We start from the raw sequence: 12438 nt of genomic DNA, 5'->3' as shown, positions 1-12438 counted from the left end.
ACCGGGGTTTTGCATTGTCAAAAGAACATCAAATAAAAAAGTTGGTGATATTATTAGTTATGTGCAATATGGTTGTGATACGTCAAGGAAACCAAGGAATAAGCATGTTACCAAGAGGAGGAACTGTCGTGCTAGAATAAATAGAATTTTGGAGGAGAATGGTTCATGGCGTATTTCAAATGTGGTTAAAAAACATAATCATCAATTGGAACCAGCACTATCGCGATTGATGGTTGGACACAGATCGCTTAGTAAGTCTCTTAAGAGAACTCTTGCAGTCAAAGATATTGCTGGCTTAAGACCCTCAAAAAATATAAGAGTCGCTGAAGTACTTGTTGGTGGCCCCGAAAATCTGGGTTGTACACCAAAGGACTGTAGAAATTATATTTTGAAGAGTAAAAAGCTTCAGTTGCAAGAAGGGGATGCACAATCATTACTCAAGTTCTTCAGTGACATGCAACAAAACGATAGGGAATTTTACTGCTCCGTAGATGTGGATAGTTTTGGTCAATTTCGTAATGTCGTATGGGTTCATTCACACTCTAAAGTTGCATATGAGGAGTTCCATGATGTAATATGCCTTGATACCACATACCTTGTGAATCGATACAATATGCCATTTGCTTCATTTGCTGGTGTCAATCAGTATAGGCAGTCCATACTTTTGGGATGTGCTCTTATGTCTAGTGAGGATATAACAAGTTACAAAATGGTGCTATCTACATGGCTTGGGGCTCAAAACAATGTTCATCCATTAGCTATCATGACTGACCAATGTGATAGTATTAAGGCTGTCATCAATGCATTGATGCCAAATACGGTACATAGATATTGTATATGGCACATATTCGCAAAGTTGCCTACGAAGTTAAGTAGAGTTCTTGATGATAAGATTGCAAAGGCAGAATTTAAGGCTTTAGTCCTTGATAGCATTAACATTGGTAAGTTTGATAGACGATGGACTGATTGTATTAAAAGATATAACTTAGATGGAAGGGATTGGTTTTATAAGCTTTATTTGGAGAAGGAGAAATGAGTTCATGTATACCTAAATTACCACTTTTGGGCTGGGATGTTGTCCACACAAAGAAGTGAAGGAATGCATGCTTTCTTTGACGGATTCATCACCCGACAAAGCACTTTAAAGCTATTTGTTCAGCAATATGAGTAGCCATAGGAGCTAAGTTCGAGAAAGAATTGGAAGCTGAATATGAGCCAAGGTGCTTTGAACCAAAATGTTTATCTGAATTTGCATGGGAGGAAAAATTTCAAACATGTTATACTCGTGAAGTGTTTGAATTTTTTCAAGTACAGTTAAGGAAACTGTACCATTGTGAAATCAGCACCCCTGAAGACCATCAAGCAACAGTTGGAGTGGAGAATTACATTATCGCAGATTATTCATTCAGGAGTTTTAACACTAGAGATCCATTTGTATTCACGGTTGAATATACACCTATTGGCGAATATCTAAGTTGCAACTGCAAGTGGTTTGAAATAAGAGGTATTCTATGATGCCATATACTTAAGGTGTTGTCTCATAAGAGGATTAAAAACGTTAATGAGAGGTATATATTGAGAAGGTGGAGAAAAAATATTGTTCCTCCGCACTTGAAACGTTTCTTTCTTGGAGCTTACCCACGTGTGACTTCTGAATACATGATGTACAGGGAACTATTAAAGCATTTTGAATAGGTTTGTGATATTGCATTGGACACTGAAGTGATGAGGCGATATATTAAGTATCATTTGAACATATTGGAGCGTGACCTTTTGAATTGGGATGATGATCATATGATAGTTCCAAATTGGATATTGGAAGATACACATGATGGTGTGGGTGAGGGTGAGGGTGGGGGTGAATGTGAGGGTGAGGGTGAGGGTGAGGGTGAGGGTGAGGGTGGGGGTGAAGGTGAGGGTGAGGGTGAGGGTGAAGGAAGAAATATAAGAGATCCTAGATATGTAGCTTCTTGTGGACGTCCAGGGTTGAACAGATATAGAGGGCGAATTGATTCATACTTTAGAAGTTCACAAACAGGTGATGGAAGTGGAGTTAGAGGTAATATGAGGGGTAGAGGTGGTGGTAGAGGTGTTGACAGAGGTGGTGGTAGAAGTGGTAGTAGAGGTGGTGGTAGAGGTGGTGGAAAAACTGGGTTAGCGGAAGGAATAGAGGTAAAGTATAACAAATTAATATTATATTTCTTTTCGAAAAATACATTGTTTATTAGTGTTATTTACTCTATACAGCAAGATGATGCAACAGTACCACCACATAGTAGTTTGCCTGATCTAAACGATGAAGCAAATTGGGAAATAGAAGACTTGACCGTTTAGCTTGAGATGATTTAAGTTTGAATCTTATTTAATTTGATTTGAGATAGAATTTTTTGAATTTTTTGACTTTGTTTTGTAATAATTTAAACGTATGGTATTATAATTGTCATTGTTAAATATTTCTTCATTTTATTGTTACTTCATTTTAGTTTAGAGGACTAGACTAGCAAAATGTGATTAGTTGCATCTAGTACAAATCGTGAAAGACTTCAGAACATTATAATCAGTTCAAACTAAGAACTAAAATACTCACATTCAGTTATTAAAACTCTACCCTTCAACCCTACTTTCAACATTCAACTTAAAACCCTACCTTCAACACCTATCTTGGTATCCCTACCTTCAACCCTTACATTGCACGTTTTTCCCCCAGAAAATTTCAACATTCAACTGCAACCAATTTCTAACCCTAACTTCAACCAAATACTCCAAGAGTTCATTGTAAAATTAGTGTAATCGTTCCTCTTTGAATATAAAATCTACCCATTTAACTTCCCTATGTAGCATTTACTAGATCTTACAATACATTATTAACCTATTTAACTTCCCTATGAAGCATTTACTATTATTTTATATTATTACTATTATTATTATTATTATTTTCTTCTGTATTTTTGCTCTTTATTTCCCTTTCAATATTTTTGTATATTGAAATGGTAGATATAAAGGACACTGCCACCGTAAGGGAGAATTAACAAAAAAAAGCATTACTAAACATTCCATTAAAAAAGAAAATTATTATGGTAAAGAAGACCAATATGACGATTGTAATTTCATAAAATTAACACATCAACATACATGAAAATAAAAAATAGTAAAGGGATAGAAAAACACAACAAAAATCCTAATCAATTTCAACCGAATTATTATCAGAAGTTCCTTCTCCCTTCAATTCAACATTGAAGTCAACATATAGTGGTGCAATATCAACCAACGTAAATTTGACTATGAAACCTCGCTTGACATAATTGTCCAAAACAAAAAGTTTCTAGCATGCATTGAACCTTCTTCTATCACCAACACTCATATTTACATACCACAATTGCCACGATAGTAAAGAAGCGCGGTGTCCACTGTTAGAGGGAGATGCTTGTATTTTTCTAGGAATATACTTTAAAAAAACATTACTATTAAGTTTCGGAAAATATGAAACTGAATCAACATATACAATACTAGCGCATATATATTTTCTGGAGTTAAGGTGTAAGAAATAAAAGTATTTTATGTAAAAAAAATCAGTTAGGATTAACTCAAGAAGTTATGTAATATTCAAAGAAATAATGTTTAAAATATATAATAATTTACCAGATCGTCGTAGTTGATGTATGAATCAGTCATAACCACTTCAAATGTTGGAGGACTCTTTTCTTCATTATCACTGCTAGTAGAAGAGTAAGATAGATCTCGTTTGGTAGAGGGAGAGGCATCCATAATTTAGGGTTTGTAGGTGAGTGTATTTTTCATAGTTTAGGGTTTGAGTATGTGACTATATATGGGGGGCCAACCCAGTCCTAAAAATATTTCAAATTTGAGCGGCTTTTTTTTTGTTCAATTTTGGCAAATTAATGGTGTTGGTAGAAATAAATAGTGTTGGTTGATATAAATGGTGTTAGTTGAAATAAATGGTGTTAGATGAAATAAATGTGTTATTTTGTCTTCTGTCATGACCCTAACCCGGACCTGGTCGTGATGGCGCCTCTCGTGAAGACAAGGTCAGCCGACACATTTCCAATTCATTTTAAGAAATTTAAAGTAGTACAAATTAAGTCATTAAACATAATAAAATCCCAAAATACGGTGAATAATATAATTTGCGGAAACAACACGGCCCGACATCGGGATGTCACCAATCATGAGCATCTATCAATATACTACAAGTGTGAAGAGTCTACATAGTCTAATATAGAGCTAAAACAGAGAATTTAATATAAGGGAAGAAGCTCTGGGCTGCGAACACCGGCAGCTACCTAGAGAATCTCTGAATCCGCCTGAGCTGGAAGGATCAACACTCACTAGCGGGACCTGAAGTGCCTGAATCTGCACACGGGGTGCAGTAAATAAAGGCTGAGAAATATGAAATCACGTAAGGCACATTACATGCTATAATGAAGCAGTAAAAGCCAGTAAAAACAGTGAATCAGTGAAGATATGTAAAGTCATTTTAGTTCAGTTTAAACTTCATGAAATGCTTTTTTAACAATTAAGCATGTAAATGACAGGCAACTAGGAAAGATAAACACATAAAGGTTGGCCTTTGGGCAATATCATAGAACAACACCAGCCCCTCAGGCTATATCTCACATCACAATGGGTACCCGCACTCACTGGGGGTGTGCAGACTCCTGGAGGAGCCTCTTACGACCCAAGCGCAATATCAAGTCATCTCGTGGCATAATCACATAAGCTCTCGGCCTTATATCAACAAGCCACCTCGTGGCATACAAATCTCAGGCCCTCGGCCTCATAATCATAATCAGTGTTTCCTCACAACATAGGCCCTCGACCTTACTTAGTCAGAATCTCACAAGCCACTCGGACAACAGTAAAACATGATGCTCAGCCCAAAATATCATTTAACATATTATTTTAAGTGTTAAAGTAGAGTAAACATGGTTGAGTTATGAAAATAGTAGAATATGGCATGACTGAGTACAAGTATAAAGTCAAAACAGTGAGGAAATATTAGTAAAAATCCCATAAGGGTACAAATAGTTAGCACGAGACCCAAATATGGCATTCAGCCTAAAACATGATGATAGCAAATAGTTTCAATCAATTACGCAGAAAAACAGTCATTCGGGATGGACTGAGTCACAATCCCCAATAGTGTACGACCCCACTCTTGTCATTTAGCGTGTGTGTCACCTAAATATAGCATAACGATGTGTGATCCGGGGTTTCATACCCTCAAGACAACATTTACAATCATTACTCACCTCAATTCGGTCCAAACTCTAGCCCGCGATGCCTTTGCCCCTCGAATCGTCCTCTACTCGCGTCGAATCTATCCAAAATCAGAATCACGACATCAAAATATGCTAAGGGAACGAAGCCCAAGCGAAAATAATCAATTTATAGCATAAATTCCGAAATTACCAAAACCCGACCCCCGGACCCACATATTGGAATTCGATAAAATTTACATCAATAGATTCCTTATCTCCCCACGAGTTCATATATATCAAAAGTACCAAATCCGACTACAAATGGTCCCTTAAATCCCCAAGTCTAGTTTCCCCAAACTTTGATCCTTAAATTCCATCAATTATAGCTCTAATCCGTGAAATAATACCATAGGAACGAGTTTTAGGTCCAAAATTCTTACCTCAATGAAGTTCCCTTGAAATCCTTCTTTAAATCGCCCAAAAAGCTCCAAAAACCGACTTAAAAATGGTGGAATATCTCAAACATCGCGAAGGAATAAATTTATATGTTCTAGCCTAGGCATTTCGCATATGTGGCCCCATCTACCGCTTCTGCGGTACCGTTTTTGCAGTCCAATATGCCGCTTCTGCGGTTCTCACTTATTCCCCAGCTTTCACATCTGCGATGCACCTTCCGCACCTGCGCTATCGCAGGTGTGGCTCCTCAACCGCTTCTGCGGCTCCAGCCTTCCTAGCCCCTTTCCGCTTCTGCGATTCCTAAATCGCTTCTGCGAGATCGCACCTGCGGTCCCCTAGCCGCATGTGCGGTTATGACAGCAAATTCCACACTTCAACTGCCAAACCAAATTTCCAAACTCTCCATCAACCATCTAAAATCACATCGAGGCCCCTGGGACCTCAACCAAAAACACAAACATATCCCATAACCTTATTCAAACTCGTACCAATCTTCAAAACACCCCAAACAACATCGAATCAACCAAAACATATCGGATTCAAGCCTAAGTTTCCAAAATCTTTCGAATTACGCTTTTGACCAAAAAGTATACCAAACCACGTCCGAACGACCTGAAATTTAGCACACCCATCCTAAATAACCCAACGGATCTACTGCAACTCCCGGAATTCCATTCCGACCCCTATATCAAAATGTCACCTACCAACCGGAAAATGCCAAAAATCTAATTTCGACAATTTAAGTCTAAATCTACTACGGACCTCCAAAACACATTCCGATCATGCTCCTAAGTCTCAAATCACCTCCTGAAGCTATCCGAACAATCAGAACTCACATCTGAGCCCTCTAACTCATAAGTCAACATCCAATTGACTTTTCCATCTTAAGCTTCCTCAAAAGAGACTAAGTATCTCAAACCTTACCAATCTTTTTCGAACCCGAGCCAACCAACCTGATCACACATAAAATCGATACATAAAGCAATAAGAAGCAGAAATGGGGAAAATAGAGCGGTAACTCATGAGACAACTGGATGGGTCGTCACATCCCCCTCTTAAACAAACGTTCGTCCTCAAACGAGTTAAGAAACATACCTAAAGCCTCAAACAGGTGAGGATATCTGCTCCGCATCTCCCGCTCGGTCTCCCAGGTAGCCTCCTCCACAGGCTGACCTCTCCACTGCACTTTCACTGAAGCTATATACTTTGATCTCAACTTTCGAACCTGACGCTCCAAAATAGTTGTTGGCTCCACATTATAAGTCAAATCACCATCCAACTGAACCGTGCTGAAATCCAGAATATAAGATGGATCCCCAATATACTTCCGAAGCATAGAAACATGAAATACCGGATGCACACTCGAGAAGCTGGGGGCAAAGCAAGCTCATAAGCCACCTCTCCAATCCTTCGAAGCACCTCAAAAGGTCCAATGAACCGAGGACTCAATTTACCCTTCTTCCCAAAACTCATAAGACCCTTCATGGGTGAACCCTTCAACAGAACCTTCTCACCAACTATGTAGGACACATCCCGAACCTTCCGGTTGGCATAACCCTTTTGCCTCGACTGCACTGTACGAAGCCTCTCCCGAATACCTTCACCTTTTCTAAAGCATCCTGCACCAAGTCTGTTCCCAATAGCCTAGCCTCACCCGGCTCAAACCAACCAACTGGAGATCTACACCGCCTCCCATACAAAGCCTCATATTGAGCCATCTGAATACTCGACTGGTAGCTGTTGTTATAAGCAAACACTGCAAGCGGTAGAAACTGATCCTATTACCCTTCGAAATCAATGACACAAGCACACAACATGTCCTCCAATATTTGAATAGTGCACTCAGACTGCCCGTCCATATGAGGGTGAAAAGTTGTGCTCAACTCAACCTAAGTACCCAACTCTCGCTGCACAGACCTTCAAAACTGCAAAGTAAATCGAGTACCTCTATCTGAAATGATGGAAACCGGAACACCATGCAAACGAACAATCTCTCAGATATAGATCCCTGCCAACCGCTCTGAAGAATAGGTAGTACACACAGGAATGAAGTGTACGGACTTGGTCAGCCGATCCACAATCACCCAATAGCATCGAACTTCTTCAAAGTCCGTGGAAGTCCAACTACAAAATCCATAGTGATCCTCCCCCACTTCCACTTTGGAATATCCATCCACTGAAGCAAGTCACCCGGTCTCTGATGCTCATATTTTACCTGCTGACAATTGAGACACCGCGCTACAAATCCCACAATATCCTTCTTCATTCTTCTCCACCAATAATGTAGTCTCAGATCCTGATACATCTTCACGGCACCCGGATGAATGGAATACCGCGAACTATGGGCCTCCTCCAAGATCAACTCCCGAAGCCCATCCACATTGGGCACACATACCCGACCCTGCATCTTCAACACCCCATCATCACCAATAGTCACATCTCCAGCATCATCGTGTTGAACTCTATCCTTAAGGACAAGAAAATGAGGATCATTATACTGATGCTCTCTGATGCGATCATATAAGGAAGACCGAGAAATCACACAAGCCAATAATTGACTGGGCTCCGAAATATCTAACCTCACGAACCGATTGGCCAAGGCCTGAACGTTAACTGCAAAAGGTCTCTCCCCAACTGGAATATATGCCAAACTCCCCATACTCATCGCCTTTTGGCTCAAAGCATCGGCCAACACATTGGCCTTACCCAGATGGTGCAATATAGTGATATCATAATCCTTTAGCAACTCCAACCATCTCCGCTACCTCAAATTGAGATCCTTCTATTTGAACAAGTGTTGGAGGCTACGATGATCAGTAAACACCTCACAAGACACACCATACAAGTAATGCCTCCAAATCTTCAACGCGTGAACTATGGCAGCCAACTCCAAATCACGAACACGGTAGTTTTTCTTATGGGGCTTCAACTAACAAGAAGCATAAGCAATAACTCTACCCTCCTACATCAATACACACCCTATACCAACTTTCGAAGCATCACAATACACGGTATATGAACCTGAAGTTGATGGCAAAACCAACACTAGAGTTGTGGTCAAGGCTGTCTTGAGCTTCTGAAAGCTCTCCTCACACTCATCCGACCATACAAATGAAGCACCCTTCTGAGTCATCTTGGTCAAGGGCGATGCGATAGATGAGAATCCCTGAACAAACTGGCGATAATAACCCGCCAAACCAAGAAAGCTACGAATCTCTGTGGTTGAGGACGGTCTGGGACAAATTTGAACCGCCTCTATCTTCTTTGGATCAACCTGAATACCCTCGCTGGACACCACGTGCCCCAAGAAAGCCACTGAATTGAGCCAAAACTCACACTTGGAGAATTTTACATAAAGCTTCTCCTCCCTCAATCTCTGCAACACAACTCTCAAATGCTCCGTGTGCTCCTCTTGACCATGTAAATACACCAGAATATCATCAATGAAGACTATGATAAACGAGTCAAGATAAGGCTGGAACACGTTGTTCATCAAATGCATGAACGTTGCTGGGGCATTGGTCAGCCCAAAAGACATCACCAAGAACTTATAATGACCATATCAGGTCTTGAAAGTCGTCTTAAGAATATCTGAGTCCTTTATCTTCAACTGGTGATAACCTGAACGGAGATCAATCTTGGAGAACACTCTTACTCCCTGAAGCTGGTTGAATAAATCATCAATGCGAGGCAAATTATACTTGTTCTTAACTGTTACTTTGTTTAATTGCCTATAATCAATGCACATCCTCATAGTGCCATCCTTTTTCTTCATAAATAGAACCGGCGCACCCCAAGGTGATACACTAGGCCGAATGAACCCCTTATCAAGGAGTTCCAGAAGCTGCTCCTTTAACTCCTTCAACTCCGCTAGTGCCATACGATACAACGGAATAGAAATGGGCTGAGTGCCCAGCACCAGTTCAATACCAAAGTCAATATCCTTGTCCGGTGGCATGCCCGACAGGTTTGCAGGAAACACATCGGGAAAATTCCTCACAATTGGAACAGAATCAATATTGGGAGTCTCTGAACCGACATCCCTCACAAAGGCTAGATATGAAAGGCAACCCTTTCCAACCATACGCTGGGCCTTCAAGAATGAAATTACCCTACTGGGAACATAATCGGTCAAACCTCACCACTCAATCCGTGGCACACCCGGTATTGCCAATGTGACTATCTTAGCATGACAGTCCAAAATAGCATGACACGGAGATAGCCAATCCATGCCCAAAATAACATCTAAGTCCACCATACACAATAATAAAAGATCCATTTGGGTCTCCAGACCCCTAATAGTTACCACACATGATCGGTACACACGGTATACAATAACAGTATCGCCCACCGAGGTAGATACATGAACAGGTGAAACAAGAGACTCACGGGGCGTACTCAAATAATGAGCAAAATATGATGACACATAAGAAAAGGTGGAACCGAGATCAAATAATACAGAGGCATCTCTGTGGCAGATTGAAACAATACCTGTAATGACAGCATCTGAAGCAATAACATTGGGTCTGCCTGGAAGTGCATAAAACGGGCCTGACCGCCACCTGATTGACCTCCCCCTCTGGGGTGACCCCTAGCTGACTGACCTCCATCCCTAGCTGGCTGGGCGGGTGGTGGTAAAGTAACTGGCGCTGAAGCCGATGACTGACCCCTCTGCTGAGATGAACTCGCAAGACGACGATGGCACTACCTCCACATATGGCCCATATCTCCACACTCATAGCAACTCCCAGGTGTTGGAGAAGGGGACTGAAGGGAACCCCTCGCACCAGAATGACTAGCAGATGCACCTGGCATAGAAGAGACTTGAACTGATGGAGCACGAGATGAACTTTGAGCTGGAAGGGCACTAAGTGATAACTAGCCCTGATGCGAACTGTGAGAACCATGACCCGATGATGCCCCACGATAACCTGGGCGAGCTGGCTGAGCATGCCTGAATGGACGGCCTTTGCCATGCTGAAATTGACCTCTCAAAAGGAGCACCACTATAACTACCAGATCCTCGAGGCCTTTTGGCCTCCCTCTCCTCTCGCTCCTGGCGACGAACTGACTCAATTTCACAAGCAATGTCTACAACCTCCTCAAAAGTAGCACCAGTCACCCTCTCTCTAGTCATAAGAGTACAAAGCTGATAAGTGAGGCCATCAACAAACCTCCTAATCCTCTCTCTATCTGTTGGAACCAACCAAATAGCATGACGAGCTAACTCTGAGAACCTTATCTCATACTGCGTCACAATCATCTCTCCCAGACGCAATCACTCAAATTGCTTGTGCAGCTCCTCTTTGCGAGACTGCGACACATACTTCTCTAGAAAGAGAATGAAGAGCTGCTGTCAGGTAAGGGGTGCTGCACCAATAGGCCTACGCCTCTCAAAAGTTTCCCACCAAGTGAAGGCAGCTCCAGAAAACTGATATGTAGTGAAAGCGACCCCGCTGGTCTCCAAAATACCCGCTGTATGAAGCATCCTCTAACACTTATCCAAGAAACCCTGGGCATCCTCACCCTCTGCACCACTGAAAGTCGGAGGCTGAAGTCTACCAAACCTCTCCAACCTACAGTGCTCGTCCTCTGGCATGGCCGGAACTACATAGTCTTGAGCAGCTGCAATCGGCTAGGCTGGATGCGCCGCCGGTGTCTAAAGTCCCTGCACGACCTGCTCAAGTGTGCGAGCGACAGGAGTTTGAGTGCCTCTCCCGGCTTGAGAATTAGTTGCGGCTGTAGTAACTGAGACCACCTAAGTTAGTCTAGTGCATACTGATAGAATCTGAGCCAAGACCTCTTGAAGACCCGGAATTACAATGGGCACAACTGGTGCTTGAGCTGGTGCTGCTGGAGCATCTACAACTGGGACTTGATCCTGAACTGGGGCGGCTGGTAGATCTGCAGGTACTGCCCTAACTGTTGTGCGGGCCACACCTCTGCCCCTACCGCGACCACGACCGCATCCTCGGCCTCTAGTGGCCACAGCTGGTTGTACTGGTGGTCGTCCATCCTGACCGGTAGCACGTGTCCTCACCATCTGTTAGAGAATAAAATAACAGAAGTTTAGTACTCGGATCAACAGATTCGCATGACAAGAATTTAAAGAATATGAAGTTTTTCCTAAAGGTTCTGCAGCCTCTCGAGGATAAATACAGACGTCTCTGTACCGATCCGCGAGACTCTACTAAATCTGCTCATGACTCGTGAGACCTATGTAACCTAGGCTCTGATGCTAACTTGTCACGACCCTAAACCCGGACCCGGTCGTGATGGCGCTTCTCATGAAGACAAGGCCAGCTTACACATTCCCAATTCATTTTAAGCAATTTACAGTAGTACACCGAGCAGCTACCTCGTGAACTCCAAAATCTGCCTAGAGCTCTCAACCCTCGCAAGCAGGATTAGCAGCGCCTGAATCTGCACACGGGGTGCAAGGAGTAAAGTGAGTACTCCAACTTAGTGAGTAATAATCATAAATAAAGACTGTGAAATATGAAATTACATAAGGCACATTACAGGCTATAATAAAGCAATAAAAACCAGTAAAAACAGTGAATTAGTGAAGATATGTAAATTTATTTTAGTTTAGATTAAACTTCATGAAATGCCTTTTTAACAATTAAGCAGGTAAATAACAGGATACTAGGAAAGATAAACACATAAAAGATCGCCCCTCGGGCATAATGTCAACAAAATCCGCCCCTCGGGCAATATCATAGAACAACACCATCCCATCGGGCTATATCTCACATCACAA

The sequence above is a fragment of the Nicotiana tabacum genome, chromosome 7 (genome assembly GCF_000715075.1).
Source record: "Nicotiana tabacum cultivar K326 chromosome 7, ASM71507v2, whole genome shotgun sequence".
In the NCBI taxonomy this organism is placed as follows: domain Eukaryota; kingdom Viridiplantae; phylum Streptophyta; class Magnoliopsida; order Solanales; family Solanaceae; genus Nicotiana; species Nicotiana tabacum.
Note: the sequence above shows the minus strand (reverse complement) of the source record.